The sequence below is a fragment of the Sceloporus undulatus genome, chromosome 9 (assembly GCF_019175285.1).
Source record: "Sceloporus undulatus isolate JIND9_A2432 ecotype Alabama chromosome 9, SceUnd_v1.1, whole genome shotgun sequence".
Classification (NCBI taxonomy): Eukaryota; Metazoa; Chordata; class Lepidosauria; order Squamata; family Phrynosomatidae; genus Sceloporus; species Sceloporus undulatus.
The window spans coordinates 29,266,738-29,283,644 of NC_056530.1; the positions used below are offsets into that span (position 1 = coordinate 29,266,738).

The 16,907-nt window shown below is 42.6% G+C and overlaps 2 protein-coding genes across 3 annotated transcripts in view; one reads left to right on the plus strand and one right to left on the minus strand.

Annotated features, from left to right (window-relative positions):
- The window catches only part of MACROD1 (mono-ADP ribosylhydrolase 1), a 326,473-nt gene that overhangs the window by 224,179 nt on the left and 85,387 nt on the right, over positions 1-16,907 (minus strand). The gene's annotated exons all lie outside the window — the stretch shown is intronic.
- FLRT1 (fibronectin leucine rich transmembrane protein 1) overlaps positions 10,228-16,907 on the plus strand; it is a 48,617-nt gene continuing 41,937 nt past the window's right edge. The window contains exon 1 of the mRNA XM_042439244.1: positions 10,228-10,531. The gene's annotated coding sequence lies outside the window, so the exon portion shown is untranslated. The remainder of the gene's footprint in view (positions 10,532-16,907) is intronic.

A 16,907-nucleotide genomic window follows, 5' to 3' on the forward strand; every position in this document is an offset into this window, starting at 1 on the left:
GAGCTTTTTGTGTATTTTTTAAGCACTTATCTTTGAAAGCAATTAAGACGTTATGCATTAATGATGTTCCCTAAAGAGTAACAGAAGGAGTTACTCTCCGAGTAAACAGCAATGAGTAATATGATCAACCGCTTTTCCTCTCCTTTATACAGTATTGTAGCAAGTAATGGTTTGACACTGCTTTTACTGTGGCTCAGTGCTAGTGAATTCTGAGATTTGTAGTTTTGTCAGATATTTTGCCTTCTCCATTTGAGCACTCTGGTGCACAACAAACCACTAATCCCAGGATTAAATATCATGGAGACCTGGCGGTTAAAGCGGCATCAAACTGGATTATTTCTGCAGTGCAGATTCAGCCTCATCTTCAGACTGGCCATGACCTGTGTGAGTACCTCTTCTACTCCATCTTGCTGCCTCCAAGGCATTTAAGCAAGCTCTGTGTTGCCACTTTTCTCCATTCCTGGCCCCTCAGGATGACCAGAGGTCCTCCTTTTCCAGGATGTGTCCTAGATTTCAGCCTTCTGCCCAGGAGGAATTCCACAATGTCCTCCACGTCAAGTCAAATGTTGTTGTTTTTGGCCAATGGCCGACGCATTTGATAACGACTAAGAAGCATGCGTTTACATTTACGTCGTGAGTGTTTTTAGCTTTTATTTTGTAATGGGGTGTGTGATCTTTTTTCCTTCCCTATGAGAAACTTCATTTCCAAGAATTACTGTATATACTAGAAAAAGGAAAGAGGAAGAGACAAGGGAGAACAGGAGCAGGAGGTAATTTACAACAACAGCGAAGCTCTTGTTTCCCATTCATAATTAATAGAACTCCATCTTACAACTGTTTTGGTGGTGTGTGTGTGTGCACAAACACAAGGACAAGCACACACACACACACACACTTCATCCAATTTGTGCGAAACGCGGGAAAAAGGGAGCAGGTTTGCCCATAGTGATTTTTCTTTCTTTTGTGCGAGATGGAAAGCCAAAAAAAAAAAGGATCAAATCCATGCTCAGACCCAATTCTCTCAGCCATAATCTACTTTGCAGGTGTCTTGTTACATAGACTTTTAGCTATTTTGGGGAAACAATGGGTAGAAACAGAATGGTGTGTACTGTTATATTGCAAACCATCCACACACACACACACACACACACACACACACACAAGATCTCTAATTCTCCTCCAAGAGGGAAGGAAAATATTTTAAGGCAAGAGTAGCTAACCTGTGGAAACCTTTAGATGTTATTGGACTGCAGTTCCCAGCATCCCTAGACAGAATAGCTAATGACAAAGGACAACAGGAGCTGTAGCCCAATGGTATGTATAGGTATACACATTAATACACACTTTATGGAAATTATACAATAGGAAGGAGTTGCAAAGGCTATCTAGTTTAACTCCCTACCCTGTTGTTGTTGTTGTTGTGTGCCTCCAAGTTGTTTCCGACTTATGGTCTTGGCAAGTTTCTTGAGAGTGGGTTTGCCATTGTCATCCTCTGAGGCTGAGAAAACATGACTTGCCCAAAGTCACCCAGTGGGTTTCATGACCAAATGGATATTCGAACCCTTGTCTCCAGAGTCATAGTCCAACATTCAAACCACTTCAGCAATCTGGCTCTCCCCCTGCCCTGAAAATACACAACTCAAACACTCCTGTCCACAACCAAGGCCCAGGGCACAATGAATGACACCCATTTCAGAAAAGCTCTAGTTATTTACTCTTACAGTCCACTATGGGGATTGTTTTTGAAAATAATTCCACTTTCTCATTCTTAATAGTAATTAAAATGATCGCCTCAATTACTTTTGTGGAGTGGGAGTGGGAGGAAACAGGATTCTATAAGCTAGTGATTTGTCCTATAAAACAGACAGTACTGAGGCCTATAACGATAAAAGTAACTGAACCAGCTATGATATGTACAGAGATCTTGTAGCACCTTTGAAACCAACTGAAAGAAAGAAGTTGGCAGCATGAACTTTCCTAGACTCAAGTCTGCTTCCTCAAATGCATTTGGACTAGCATTAAACATTAACGCATCTGAAAAAGTAGACTTCAGTCTACAAAAAGGCTGAACTAGCAGTACCTTTCCTCTCTGTGCCTCACTTTTTTTGGCATCAAGGAAGGTGACACGGATCCTATGCCCAGTCGATTTTAAACTATGAATTTTGATGTAGAGGGATCTTGTAGCCCCTTTGAGACTAACTGAAAGAAGTTGGCAGCATGAGCTTTCATAGACTTAAGTCTACTTCCTCAGAAGCATTTGGTTCAAATGCATCTGAGGAAGTAGACTTAAGTCTCCGAAAGCCCATGCTGCCAACTTCTTTCTTTCAGTGAGTCTCAAAAGTGCTACAAGAAGATCTCTCTCTATACTGATTCTACAGACTAACATGGCTATATCTTTGGATTAAACCAATGATGATTACACCCGTCTGCCCCAAAAGTGAGTTGAATTATCTTTTGTTATTTTATAATAACATGGTTTTTTAAAAAATGCTGGGGCCCCTCGAACTCATCACAGAAGAAATTATGGGAGTTTGGTAGGATATTTAGCAGTGTGCCCGACTCAAAAGAGGAATCAAAGCACCTCTCTGTTTCTTTGGTCTTAAACGAGGAGAAACCTCCAATCATAACATCAAAGACGGGGAATTAAGTGGAGTCTCTCATCTCAGCAGAGGAGGAGCGAATTCAGACACACATGGACACACATACACTTCTATTTTTGTTCATATATTTCCATATGTAATCCCAAAAGAAGGAAGGAATTATACTCCTCATTTGTTCTCTGGGGCCCAGGCAATGGCTGTTTCTTCTTCCATCAAGCAGATCCCCTTAAGGCTCTGGCATAAACCATTAGGGGATTTGTTTTTTTAATAAGGGAATATGCCAGCCCCCACTAGACCAAGTGAGGATCAGTGCCAGGAGAACAGTAGGGCAGCCCTGGCAAAAGGCTGTATGAGGGTCCCCTTCAACAAGGAGCTGGAGCAGGGATTTGTTGTGCAAACTGGATGTCTCAAATTTTGTACAAGTGAGCCAGACTAGATGCCAGATTCTTTCTGGAAAATATTACCTTTAGGCACTCTGTGGGGTAATCTGTCTATAAGGATGCTATGCCACTGTCCGTCTCTTCAGATCATCCCAGTGTCATCCTTCATTCATTCAACGTAACTGTTACATGGATTTGTAATTGGTTGTCTGGCCTAACCCAAAGGGTGCTCAACGATGGCTCCTTTTCATCCTGGAGAGAAGTGACCAGTGGGGTCCCACAGGGTTCTGTCCTGGGCCCAGTGCTATTCAACATCTTTATCAATGACCTGGATGACAGAATTGGGAGCATACTTATCAAATTTGCAGATGACACCAAATTAGGAGGAATAGCTAATACTGCAGAGGACAGGATCAAACTTCAGAATGACCTGAATAGACTAGAAAGCTGGGCTAAAGCTAACAAAATGAATTTCAACACGGAGAAATGTAAAGTATTGCACTTAGGGAGGGAAAACAAAATGCACAGATATAGGATTATGGGGGACACCTGGCTGAATGAAACTACGTGTGAAAGTGATCTAGGAGTCCAAGTAGACCACAAATTGAACCAGAGTCAACAGTGTGATGCAGAAGCTAACAAGGCCAATGCGATTTTAGGCTGGATCAATAGAGGTATAGTGTCTAGATCAAGGGAAGTAATAGTCCCACTCTATTTTGCTCTGCTCAGGCCTCACCTAAATACTGTGTCCAGTTCTGGGCACCACAATTCAAAAAGGATGCTGAGAAACTGGAGCGTGTGTAAAGGAGGGCGACTAAAATGGTGACGGGTCTGGAAATCATGTCCTATGAGGAACGACTCAGGGAGCTGGGGATGTTTAGCCTGAAGAAAAGAAGGTTAAGGGGTGATATGATAGCCCTGTTTAAATACTTGAAGGGATGTCATATTGAGGAGGGAGCAAGCTTGTTTTCTGCTGCTCCAGAGAATAGGACACAGAGCAATGGATGCAAGCTATAGGAAAAGAGATTCCGCCTCAACATTAGGAGAAACTTTCTGACACTAAGGGCTGTTTGGCAGTGGAACAAACTCCCTCAGAGTGTGGTGAAGTCTCCTTCCCTAGATGTCTTTAAACAGAGGCTGGGTCTGTCGGGGATGCTTTGATTTAATTTTCTGCATGGCAGGGGTTGGACTGGATGGCTCTTGCAGTCTCTTCCAACTCTATGATTCTTTGATTCTATTATCTTTATGCATATCCTCCCTCCAGTAGGACAAGCTGAGACATCATGACTTAACCAAAGATCACCCAGAAAGTTCCATGGCTAAGTGGAGATTTGAAACCTGGTCTCCCAGGTCCCACTCCAATGCCCTTTGGTGTTGGATAATGGTTGTTTAGATGTACAGTGCTAGTTTGTGAGTACAGTGGGCCTTTGGTATCTGCTGGGGTTTGGTTCCAGGACACCCCATGGATACCAAAATCTGTGGATGCTCAAGTCCCATTTTATACAATGGTGCAGTAAAATGATGACCCTTATATAAAATGGCAAAATAAAGGTTTGCTTTTTGGAATTTATGTATTTTAAAAATATTTTTAAGCCATGGATGGTTGAATATGTGGATATGAAGGGCCCACTGTATATAATTAAATGTCCCAAACCACAAGATAGGACCAGGTTTTAGGTAGTTGGATCCCATGTCCTGCTAATAGGATAGAAGAAATCAAGGAGAGAGGAGCTTTGGCCACATCCTCACACTGCAGTCTAAATCCAATTGCTAGTCCCAATGAATCAGTGGGATTTAATGAAGTGTACATGTTGGCTTATAATTCTACAGTTAACTCAGTCGGTCTCCTCTAGCTGCCTGGGACTAGCAACTGGATTTAGGTTGGCTTGCTCAGGAGTTTATCACATGGGACAAATTTCTCTTAATTTCGAATGAAAAGAAAGTGGGGCCAGAACGCATTCACGTGAATTAGCTAGTTCTGCGAATTTATGTGAATTTGAATTGCATTTGAACTGACTTCCCATTGCCCGAAATTGCGTGTGATCAACTCTCACGCAATAATGTTAAACCCCATGATTGCGTTCGGACTGACTTCCCATTGCCCGAAATTGCATGTGGTAGTCTATCACACAATAATGTTAAACCCCATTATTGTGTTTGTATTGCCATTGGATTATACTTCCAATTTCCCTTGTCTATCAGAAAGAAGCAATAATAGCACTGGGGCTGAAGTTGGTTTGGCCCCTGGCAATAGGCTGGCAATGCTCAGGCAGACTGGTACTGCAAGCTGGAGATGCCCTCCAATCACTCTGCTGAGTTTGCTGGCCTTACAGAAAAAGCAGGCCATTGGTGGCAAAGGAAGGCAATCATGAGAGTCTGACCAGTGGGAGCCCTGGCCCAAGACTTTCCCAGATTGGAAGGCTTAGTAATTTCCCTAGATCTCTTTACTAGCCCCAGCATGCCCCCTTTTGAGATCACCCACATGTCTGTGCCAGGCCATGAAACCTGATAGACTCTTGCAACCAGCCACAGAGTTGAGCCTGCAGCTCCAGTTGCAACCCTGCCTTTGCAACAGGAAGATAATTTGCGTTCATGGATGTGCGTGTAGTACATAGAAAACCAAATGAGGTTTGGTTTTAAGGGTATTTCCAAGAATGAGGTTTGCAGGTTTAGGGTATTTCCAGGGATGATGCAAAAGCAATTCAGCATTTGAATGGTGCTCAACCTCAAACTAATGGCACATTTCAACACTATGGTCCTGAACAGACAGGCCAAAATAAAGCTGTTTTGGGTCACTTTGGAGGTATGCTGTTTAAATGACACACACATCTTAAGAGGCCAGAAGCTGCATCAAAACTGCGCTCCAGTCCTTAGGACTGGTGCATAGCTTTGGCACGGCTTCCGGCCTCTTTAAATGGCGCATACATCATTTAAACAGCATACCTCCAAAGTGACCCAAAGCAGCTTTATTTTGGCCTGTCTATTTGGGCCCTATGTTACCAAGGCCCAGTTGCTAGAGGCCACAGGCAGTGACCCCCAGGACAATCCTTTTATCAGATATGGTTCACAGCTGAGCTGGTGGTTTGCACATTGTGGCCTACATTATGTTAGTCCTGACTATCCTAGGCCTCCTACTGAAATCATTAGAGTTATCTATGTGTTGAATCTACCATTGAGCAACTGAGTGAATGCCTCTATTCTAGCTGGGAGAATCAGAAGGGACGAGGACTGCTTTGCAGCCTCTTTATATAGCTTGTCTTTGGCCTCAAGCCTATGTTTTATTTCTTTACAAAGGTGAATTGAAGCTCTGCCACCTAACCCCAAAAGCCCTTGCCCCCAAAATAGTCAGAAAAATGATCTTATTTAGAAACCCTCCTCCCCCCCCCCCCCCCAATCCCCCAACATCTTCAGGGTTTTCTCCTCCTCCAGACTTCTCTTATTCTCCCAGGTAACGCAGATCAAACTCTTTTTACTTCTTTTTTAAAAGAACCTAGTGAAAAATCAGCAGGTCTGCCATTTGACTGTATTCTCCTGCTTCTCTGCTGTCTCCTCCAGACTTAAAATTCAGTCCTGCAAACACACACGCACCCCAGACCTTCAGGATGAAAGGCAATCTAACCATCGGCAGGGGTTTGGTTTTTGGGGCTTTGTGTTTTGAAAGGATCTGCTTCTCCGTCACATGGGGTTCTTACAAATTGGCTTGAAGTTTTCCCAACTGCTGATGCTACGGGAGGCACACAGAATGGCCCTCCCATGCCCAGTGCCTTTGTGTGGAGCAGCCAGGCATGCTGGCTCTTCTGTTATGGAAATGGCAACCCGGAAGTGCAGGCTTCCAATTAATCCAGCCAAAGGAGGCCATTTTATGGCCAACCACTGTGAAATCCGGATCGGATCCTGACCTCTTTTTGTCTTCCGGTTTTCTGTGGCTTGCTCTCGCCTTCTTTCTCCCATCTCATAAATTAATCTGGAAAGTGCAGCAAAGCAGTGAAGGCTGTACCATGCCCAGAAAGTGGGGGGAAAGGCCTTGGCAATGCCATCCAATACCAGCCTGGACTTACATGAAATGCCACCCATCAGTTTTCTACTCTGAAAACATAATGCTGCATCTGAGCGTGACTCTTCTTTTCGACAACACCTGTGAGGGCTGAATTTTGTGAGACACGCTGCTCACAATGACTGCCCTGTGTGGAGTGCTTGCTTTCCTTACGCACCTTGGGACGTTATTTTTTAAAAGTACCGTATACACTCAACTATAAGTCGACCTCATGTATAAGTCGAGGGCAGGTTTTGGGGCCAAAATTCGATATGACCCTGTGGATAAGTCGAGGGTAAAACCCAGGGGCATGTAAGAAAGGATCTAAAGGATGAATCAAAGGAAAGCAATGTCAAAGAACTCACAAAATCCCAGCAGATGTAACTGTTTCTGCTCACACTAAAGATTGGATGGATGAGAGAATAGAAGGGAATTAGTGCTTCCAGGACAGATTGTGCTCTTGCCTTTCACCAGAGGATTGTTTCCGTTTTATAAGAGTACAGGCCTTACATTGACCCATGGCTAAATCTATCTAGGTTTTTGGGGTCAGTTTTTTGACTAACATTTCTAGACTTATACATGAGTATATAGAGTAATCTCTTAGCATTAGTCATTGCTTTTCACAAGCAGAAGAAAATGCCTCGCTACTCATTACTTTCAGAGTTAAGCCTTAGCGAGGTTTTACTTTTTAACTACTATTTCCCCACTAAACAATAGGCACACCCAGACTCATGCAGCCAAGGGATTTGTGCCAATTTGTATTTCTATCACACATCACATTTGTAACACACTGCGTAACACGGCTTATTGTCACTTCCCCCCGAAAACGCTCTCCTAGCTTTAAAAACACGCTAGAAAGGCTTCACATTTCGGCTCATTTGTGGGTGTCTTGCTTGTGACCCAGGTTGTGATGACAGATCCTCAAGTCCTCCAGATGTGTTTCTAGAGTGTTGCAATTCTCGTACATTCTCTTTTCGATTCTTCCCCAATGCCTCCCTAAACTCTGCTCCCTATAGTAACAACAGACTCGTGCTCCAAATGGGAATATATATATATATGTAGCCCAATGTAGCACAAGAGAGAGTTAGAGTTTGCAAAAATTGTAAGAAAATGTAAGCCATGGGAACCCTGGAACATGTAATGAGGTCTGTGCATGCTCAGTCAACATGGAATAATGAATATTATTACATGGGGGAAATGTAAGATTGGATTGGTAGAAAGAGGGCAATGAAGTATCCTAGTGAGGGGATAGTTTTGAATGCTGCACAACTAGACATTAAGAAAAAAGTCTCCCAATAAACTAAGGAAGAACACATTGGGGCATGTGTTGGGAGGGTTCTAACCCAGACTTTGCTTGCCGTGTTAATTCACTGTTCACACAGTGAGTTTTTAAAATACATTTTAAATCTGGATGCATCATTGTTTTAACTATTTACATTGTTGAATGGATTTTTTATTTTTATATGTAAACTCTTTAATGCTTTTGTATTGTTTTCAAATTGTATTTGTTTTAAACTCGCTATTTGCTGCCCTATATGGGGAAAAGGCAGGATATAAGTAAATAAAATCATCCTTATAATCATCACAGGGAAGAATTCCAAACCTGGCTGCCCTTCCTCTGCAATCTATGGGGTCATCCGATAGTTTTTTACTGCAAGTGTGTACATAATGTTTTTTGTGGGTTTTAGAGAGTATGTGGCTATGTTCTAGAAGAGTTTATTCTTTGAATATGCCAGCCACAGATGCTGGTGAAACATCGGGAATAAATTCTTCTAGAACATAGCCACATAGCCTGAAAAATCCACAACAAACCATGCATGCCAGCCATGAAAGCCTTTGAATTCACATACAGTATGTGAATAATCTCACTCATGTGTTCCTGGTTTGTTGTTCACACTGTGGAACTGCATCTATGTGCATCTCTGCGAGTTCTCTCATGTGCCAGCGCTCGAATAAAGATGGAGTTGATTATGCAGATGTATTCAAAACACATTCAAGGCATGCAGAGTTTTATTCTGGTTTATCCCAGGTCTATTCACATTGGTTATTCACACACCCGGCAATGCAAATCTTTTAGAAAAACTCAGGAAAAAAATCGAAACCAATTATTCCGTGTTAAATTGGTTTTTTGGTAGCCTTCTCCCACCCCACAACCCTTAATCAGATGCATTTGAAATGCATATGAACAGTAAACCCAGATTCTACCTGGATTATTTTGACTGTCTGAATAATCCCTCAGCTACCACCTCATAGGGCCATATGTGTAAACATCAGACTGGTATCTATCAATGTGCCTCTCTAAAATTGCACCCTGAAGGCAGATCATTTTAAAAACGACTCCCTTGCTAATGTGCCAAAGGCCATTCCACACGTGTGAGCAAGTGTGTGGGGGCGCACATGCCCACAAAAAGCAGCTGGGCATGAAGAAAGGCAGCTGGTGTGTGCTTGCAGCTCAGTGGTCCAAGGGCTTGTCACTCAGTGGCTGCCTTTGATCCACCAGGCTTGGCAGGGTTGCAAGCAAAGAGCCCAAAATGCAAGATTTTGCTGGACAGTGGGGAGTAGTAGCTCTCCTGCTTCTTTTTTCTCCCTTTGACTCTAACAGCCTTATTTAATGACTTTTGCAGGTGTGAAAAGCTGCCGTCATTGTTGCCACCAACCCTGCTACCACCCTTGTGCCACCTCCACCAGCATTCGGGTGTCGCTGAAAGGATTTACTCCACTGCTAACTCCTGGAGGAAATACTTTGATTGCTTGGTTGTTGCTGGGGTTTTCCCTCCTCTCTTTATTGGAGAAAAAGGTTCAACAACAGGTCTGACCATCCTTGACAAGCCTGCTGTGTGGGCCAAGAAGCTTGGAGGCTGCTCCCAAAGACTGAAAACACATCCCTGGGGCATGCATGCGTCTACAAAAGGATCCTTCCAAGAGCGACTTGGGCGTTTCTAGGCAGAACGACTACTGGGTATAAAGTCTGCAAATTCTGAGAAAAGCAGAATGTAAGAAATGCTCCTGTGCCTCAAGACAGAGGAGCAAGGTCTCCCTTTGAACCATGCTTATTCCAAATGATCAAATTCCAGGGAAGATGCCAGTTCCTGTTAGCATGAGATTGCAAAGCAGTGCCAACTCTGACAGCTGGATCTGAAAAGTGAAGGAACAAAACAAGTGAGACAAGGGGCTGGAGCTATTATTGTGAGGGAACAGTGGTGATTTTTTTTTTTTCTCTTTCAAGAGAGCCATTTTCTTGCATTGGCTTGGTGTGGCCTATGGTCATCCAGAAGGCACCCCTGGGATTTATCTACATACAGAAAGGAGCAAAGGAGAAGATACTGGCAGGCACCAACTCACAGCATGTGAAGGAGCTCCTTTCGATTTGTAAGAGGTGTTGAGATCTTTGGGAAGGTCAATGGGAAAAAGAGGAAGAACAGGAGGAGGAGGACAAAAGCCACGTTAAAAAAAACCCACTGTTGGAGAAGAGTGGGCTCCTGAGTTCCTCCAGCCGTTTCCGTGAATCCAAGAGACAGGTAACATGTATTCACTGAGACACTAAACTCACAACTATGTCCTAAATCAGCATGCAGGTCTTCCATCAGCTGCTGCAAAGCCCCATGAATCCAATCTATCCTTTAAATTGAAGGAGACAACATGGAATGGGAAGCAAAAGCATGGAGGTGGGATAGAGTTAAGGGAAGAAAAAAGCCTCAGTAGGATGGATAGCAAGCAATGGCAAGTCTAAGTAGAGATCATAAAGTTCAATCTGCAGTCTTGCAGTCAAATGCTCTACCACTGAGCTATGCCCTCCCCCAAATTTGCAATCTTGAAAGGGGTATAGGACCTAGACATCGGGGCAAGTCATCACCAGACAAAACTGCTAGGGAATAGAAAGTCAAGAGGTAACATGGCTTTCCCCAGTTGTTCTATCTTAAAAGAAAATTATTACAAAATGTATATGAGATGGTATTTAACTCTGGAAAGAATTGCTAAATTATCTTAAAATACAAGGGATACTTGTTGGAAGTGTGAGAAAAGCAAAAGTACACTATTCCATGTATAGTGGCTATGTCCTATATTTTTTTAAAAAATGGAAAGAAATACACAGAAATATAGAAGAAGCATTAAATATTCACTTTCCTATGAAATCAGAATGCCACTTATTTAACATGCTGCAGGCATTAGATAGCCAAACAGAAAAGAAACACTGGAAAAATGATAGTGTATATGGTGACAACAGCGAGGTTAACTATAGCGAAGAAATGGAAACAGAAAGACCCCCCGCAAGAAAAGGATTGGGTACTCAAACTAACGATGATGTATGAGATGGATATTCTAACACAATTAATGGGAAGTCTGTAAATCAACATAAAGAGGATTGGAAAGTTATAAACCAATTATGGGAAGGGATTTGGAATATGAATGTAAGTTAGAGATAGTAAAAAGGAAATTATATTAGTCTTCCACTAATTTAAGAAACAGAGTGATGGTAAGGTGTTCTTTTTTGATGCAAGATATAACCATAGTTCAAAAGAAACTTCCCCACCTGCTTTGCAGGTGAAATAGCAGGCTGAGCAGGGCATGGTGGCTTCACGCTTAATGTGCTTCTCGGCCAGGCAAGCAGAATGCCATTGCTTTGTAAAATCTGTAAAATTGCATCTAGTTCATGCAGCTTTTCAGGTGATCCCAATGACAACATCTTATGCTTTTAACCCTCTCATGTTCCCCCTTTTCCTTCTTCCTAGTCCCTTTTTTGCATGTTACTTCATAGCCTTTCCAGTACCCATGTCTTTCAGAGTGTTGTTGCTGTTGTTAACCACCCTTGAGTCAATCTCAACTCATGGTAATCGTGTGGATGAGACATCTCCAAGACTCCATGTCATCTACTACTTTTCTTAGTTCTTGTAGATTCATACCTGTGATCTCAGTAGAATCCATCCATCTGGCTTGTGGTCTTCCTCTTTCTACTTCCCTCCACCTTTGCTAGCATTATTGTCTTTTCCAATGAGTTCTGCCTTCTCGTGACATGGCCAAAGTACGACAGCCTCAGTTTAGTCATCTTGGCTTCCAAGGAGAACTATGCCTGATCTGTTCTAGGCCCCATTTATTTGTTGTTGTTGTTTTGGCTGCGCATTGAATCCTCAGCACTCTTCTCCAGCACCAGCATCTCAAATGCATTTCTTTTCTTTTTATCCATTTTCTTAATTGTCCAGCTCTCCCATCCATACATGGCAATTAGGAATACAATTGCTTGTAGGATTCTAATTTTCATGCTTAGTTGTATATCTTTGCCCTTTAGGGCCTTTTCTAGTTCTTTCATAGCTGCCTTCTCCAGTCTTAGTCTTCGTCTGATTTCTTGATTGCAGTCCTTGTTGTGATCTATGCGTGCCACCATTTTGTCCCTCCCCGCTTGTCCCTCCCACAAAGAGCTAGACTGCGGGTTCCAAGTGCGCAAAAAGGGAGGGACAAGCGTATAAACAGTGATTAACCTGTGATAATCCCACAATTGTACTAATGATTTTCACACGACATCGTGTTCAAAGTGATATTATCCCGCGATAACCTGTTATCGTGCAATTGCACTAATGGTTTTCACACGATGTAGAGGTGAAACGTGATTAAAGTGCCATTAACCCCTGAATAACCAGGCAAGAATCAGCAGCAAATCATGCTTTTTAATGTCAATTGCGTGATTTTCTTGGGTTAACTACTGCTTAAAGTCCCAATTTCTCCCTGTGTGATAAACTCCCTACTAGCAAACTTTGTTTTCTTTCTGTGCAAAGCAGCTCAAACAGTAGTTGGCCAGTGGAGTTGGTTTGTACCAACGAACACAAGGGCAAAGTTGGTGCCTACTGCCCAGTTCTTTATTAAAGACTGTGGCAAGACCACACTGATGTTTACATGCCAACCTGCACCCAGAATAAGCACATAAATACTCTGTATCATATCTTTCCATAATTTGGTGACTAATGCACTAATGTTCCTACAAGCAAAAGTGTTGTTTAGGCACACCGTGCTTTAAAACACCAGGACATAATGGGCAGATGGAGGAGTTTATTTCTGGTCTGTGTCATGAATACATCATACACAGTGTGTGCATCTGAGTTCATGAAAATTCATATATGCATGCATGTACACACACACACACACACACACACACACATATGGGCCTATTTATCCACAAAACATGCATTTATTAATATATTTGGCCTACTTATACATACTGCTGAACGCATTTTATTTAGAAAGAAACCTCCTGGATGTGTCGCAAAATTTGGACATGCTCAAAATTCAAAGGGTAACTATGGAGTTTATCACACAGGGGCTAATGTTGGCATTAAAGAGAGATTAAAGCACATGTAAAGTGTCCCGCAAATGAAGTGAAAATGGTGAGTAATTGTGCGAATGGTGATCACATGCAATTGCGCAAATGAAATGATATCAGAAATGACTTGTCGCTGAAACTTCGAGAGTAAAAAGATGTGTTAATGCTTCTTTGTGACTGCTTGAATGGCAGTCATATGAAATCGTTATGAGTAATTACGCGATTTTTTCAGGATATTCACGGGATAAGCTCCTGATTTCCTTCGTGTGATAAACTCCTATGTTAGGATCCCCATATGAGGCAAGGAGATGTGAATCAGGCCAGTTTGTGTCAGGATTAGAAAGAGAGCAAGCCACCCCTCTGCCACATGAGGAGTGAAGAAAGAAGGAACCAACTATGATAGCCCTGTTTAAATATTTGAAAGGATGTCATATTGAGGAGGGAGCAAGCTTGTTTTCTGCTGCTCCAGAGAATAGGACCAGGAGCAATGGAGTCAAGCTACAGGAAAAGAGATTCCACCTCAACATTAGGAGGAACTTCCTGACAGTAAGGGCTGTTCAACACTGGAACACACACCTTCTTTGGAGAATGGTGAAGTCTCCTTCCTTGGAGGTCTTTAAAGAGAGGCTTGATGGCCATCTCTGTGAGGGATGCTTTTGAAACTTTGAGGCTGGCTGCTCACACTCTTGGTCACCAGACTATGCTTTCTCTCTTTGGGGTTTTCTGGTGCATATGTGCATGTGAGAAAGTGGAAGGGGGGAGAGGAAGAGTAGGGAAGTTAGTTAATAAACTAGTAATCAATGGTGGGTGGGGGCTGGGGGTGGAGTAGGCACGCTAGCAGCCGATTCATTACAAGTCCAGAAAATGAGACGGTGAGATTAATAAGTCTTTGATTTATCAGTGCTTTGAGCCTGTGAACATTACTCATGGTGCGGCATTGACAGGGCCTCTGTTCCCATCATGGCTTCTGAGAGCAGGGGCGGGATGGAAGGGGGGTAGATGCCAGGACCCATCCGGATGAAGCCCTAAACGCCTGGCTTGTTGAGGCATTAATGGCTTTGTTGCAAGCCCCACAGCTGTGAACGAGTTCCCTCCGGACAGGGTAATTGTTATTGATTAGGAAAGCAGATAAATCCAGCAGGAGGCAGAGCCACTCGCCTGCGGAAAATCTGGTGCTGGAGTTAGAATAGGATGCCATACCTTTGCTTGTCCCTTGAATAGGGAGAGGAGGGTGAACTTATAGAGTCATAGAATCGTAGAATTGGAAGAGACCACAAGGGCCATCCAGTCCAACCCCATTCTGCCATGCAGGAACTCTCAATCAAAGCACTTCTGACACATGGCCATCCAGTCTCTGTTTAAAAACGTTGTTGTTGTTAGCATTATTGAAATCATCTGTCTGAAGCAACTTGTGTGTTTGTGTTTGCATGTGCCTTCAAGTCTCCTGTCAACTTATAGCAACTCCATTAATGTCACTGGGTTTTCTTAGGCACTCAGGGGTGGTTTTACCAGTTCCTTCTTCTGAAATATCACCCACAGCACCTGGCATTCATGGATGGTCTCCCATCCAAGTAGTAAACAATGCAAACTTGAAGGGTGCATCTACACTGCATGGGAAAAAGCAGTTTGGCGTGACTTTGAGTGTTGTCACTTCATTTTATAGAACTTTGGGATTTGTAGTTTTATAGGTTCTTTTAGCCCTCTCTGCCAAAGAGGGCTGGTATCGCATAAAACTACGTACAAATTCCAGGATTCTGTAGGTTGGTGTTATGGCAGTTAAAATGGTGTCAGTCTGCATTATTTCTATAGTGCAAATGTATCCTAAAATGCTGTATGAAAACTAAGGATCAGTTTGCTGGCTCATTTAAGAGTCTTTCATTTTCCATCTCTCAGCCTGGGCATTTTAAGGGACACTCTTTTACGGTACCTACCTTCATATATTATCAATGGGTATTTTATCATCCACATCTTGAAAATATTAAAATATATATATAAATTCAAAAAGGCATATGTTGATTCTTCCATGTAATATAAGACAGGGCTGTGTTAGCCTGGAAAATCAGTATGCAAAGAGATCTTGTAGCACCTTTGAGACTAACTGAAAGAAAGAATTCATAGATATAGCCGTGTTAGTCTGAAAAATCAATACAGTATGTAAAGAGATCTTGTAGCACCTTTGAGACTAACTGAAAGAAAGAAGTTGGCAGCATGAGCTTTCATAGATTTGAAATGAATTTGTTGGAAGGAACTGTCCATAGGAACTGTCCATAAACTTCAGGCTTGGACCCTGAAATCTCAAGGTATGGGATTCTCCTAACCTGGCAATCCCAACCTCATACCGAAAGAGTTTAGGGTTAGGGAACCCTCAGTTTCCTACAACTTCAGGGCAGATAGATGGTCCCTCACACTCTACTTTTCACGTCCCCAACAATCCTTTGAGGTAGTTTTGGCCGAGCGTGGCTAGCCCCAGGTTATCTAAATCAGAACTAAGGGGGGATTTGCACCCGGGAACCCTAGTTCTTACCTAATGCTTTAACCCACAAAATTACCCTGGCTCTCAGATGTGGGCCCTGGTTTACCAGTTGAAGATCTAGGATAAAGAGCATCCAGAGCATTGGTAATGTTTACGACAATCTGGTAAGACAAAGTAGAATTATTATTCCCATAAAGGAAACGCTGAGGCTGGTGGAATTATGGCCTGCTAAAGCCACGTGAGGGGCATGTTTGCAGACTGCGGTAAACCATTATTTCTTTTAACCACGGTTTATTGCTCAAGCCACAGATTCATGGTTTGTCTTACCCATGGTCGTTTGACTTAGCTATTTCTGATTTGTCCCTGACCCTCCTATTTGAAGCTGGACAGCTAGAGAAAGAACCTAGAGACAAGCCATGCTTGTGGGTTCACACATTACAGCACATCATGATTTAAACAAGCCAGAGTTTGTAAGTCAGTAACAATCTATGGGCTCCTCTGATGGCTGATAAAGGTACTGTATATATTCTTGTACGTATAAGTCTAGAACTTTTAGTCAAAAAGTTGACCCCAAAAAACCAAGTTGACCTATCCACGGGTCAATGTAAGTACTGTACTTTCACTCTTATTTAAAAAGGAACCATCTCCTGGCGAAAGGAAAGAGCGTAATCTGACCTGAAAGTACTGACTCCCCTCTGCACTCTCATCCATCTAGCCTTTAGTATGAGTACAAACAGTTATTATGCCTCCTGGAATTTAATAGGTTATTTGGCATAGTTTTTCTTTGCTATATCCTTTGCATCCTTTGCGTCATCCTTTACATCCTTGGTTACATGCCCTAAATTTTACCCTCGACTTATCCATGAGTCATATTAAAATCCATAATTCTGGCCCACAAACCTGCCCTCAACTGATACATGAGGTCGACTTATAGTCGTGTATATACAGTAAGTTCACCTATAACAACAAGCCAGATTTCAAACACCAGATCATGGCTTTTTACGACTTGGGAATGCAGTCATTGGGTTAATGGTAGAGTCAAGATATGATCTAGCTTCTTGACTGCTAGTGTCTCAGCATTCCTGCTAAGGCTACCAAGCAGCTATCTGCC